Source organism: Arachis stenosperma, chromosome 1 (assembly GCF_014773155.1).
Source record: "Arachis stenosperma cultivar V10309 chromosome 1, arast.V10309.gnm1.PFL2, whole genome shotgun sequence".
Classification (NCBI taxonomy): Eukaryota; Viridiplantae; Streptophyta; class Magnoliopsida; order Fabales; family Fabaceae; genus Arachis; species Arachis stenosperma.
The window spans coordinates 113,955,444-113,956,055 of record NC_080377.1 but is presented as its reverse complement, the minus strand read 5'-3'; the positions used below and the strand labels follow the sequence as shown (position 1 = coordinate 113,956,055).

General features: G+C 40.4%; 1 non-coding gene across 1 annotated transcript; it reads left to right on the top strand.

The window, feature by feature from the left end:
* Window positions 1–297: 297 nt before the first annotated feature.
* LOC130951830 (small nucleolar RNA R71) lies at window positions 298–405 on the top strand. Its single transcript, XR_009074114.1, has one exon. It is a non-coding gene; the product is annotated as a small nucleolar RNA R71 (small nucleolar RNA).
* Window positions 406–612: the final 207 nt, after the last annotated feature.

Genomic DNA, 612 nt, shown 5'->3' with positions numbered 1-612 from the left:
GCAATCCATTCAGACTCTGAGAGATCATATTGACTTGATGGGTCAATATTTTGTTCTAAGCCAGTATGGCATTCAGAGCATCAATTTTAAGAACTCCTCTCTTTTGAGGCATCCTATTACTCACAGAATTCCTCTCAGAGGTATACATGATTTGGTTATTTGCAACCATTTTAATAAGTTCCTGAGCTTCTACAGGCATTTTTTTAGGTGAATGGATCCACCTGCAGAGTGGTCCAGTGACATCTTGGAAAATTCAGACAGACCATCATAGAATATATCTAATGTGGTCCATTCTGAAAGCATGTCAGAAGGACACTTTTTGGTCAGCTGCTTGTATCTTTCCCAAGCTTCATAGAGGGTCTCACCATCTTTTTGTCTGAAGGTTTGAACGTCCACTCTAAGCTTGCTAAGCTTTTGAGGAGGAAAGAACTTGGCTAAGAAAGCTGTGACCAGCTTATCCCAAGAGTCCAGGCTATCTCTAGGTTGTCAGTCCAACCATGTTATAGCTCTGTCTCTTACAGCAAAAGGGAAAAGCATAAGCTTGTAGACTTCAGGATCAACTCCATTGGTCTTAACAGTATCACAGATATACAAGAACTTAGTTAAGAACTG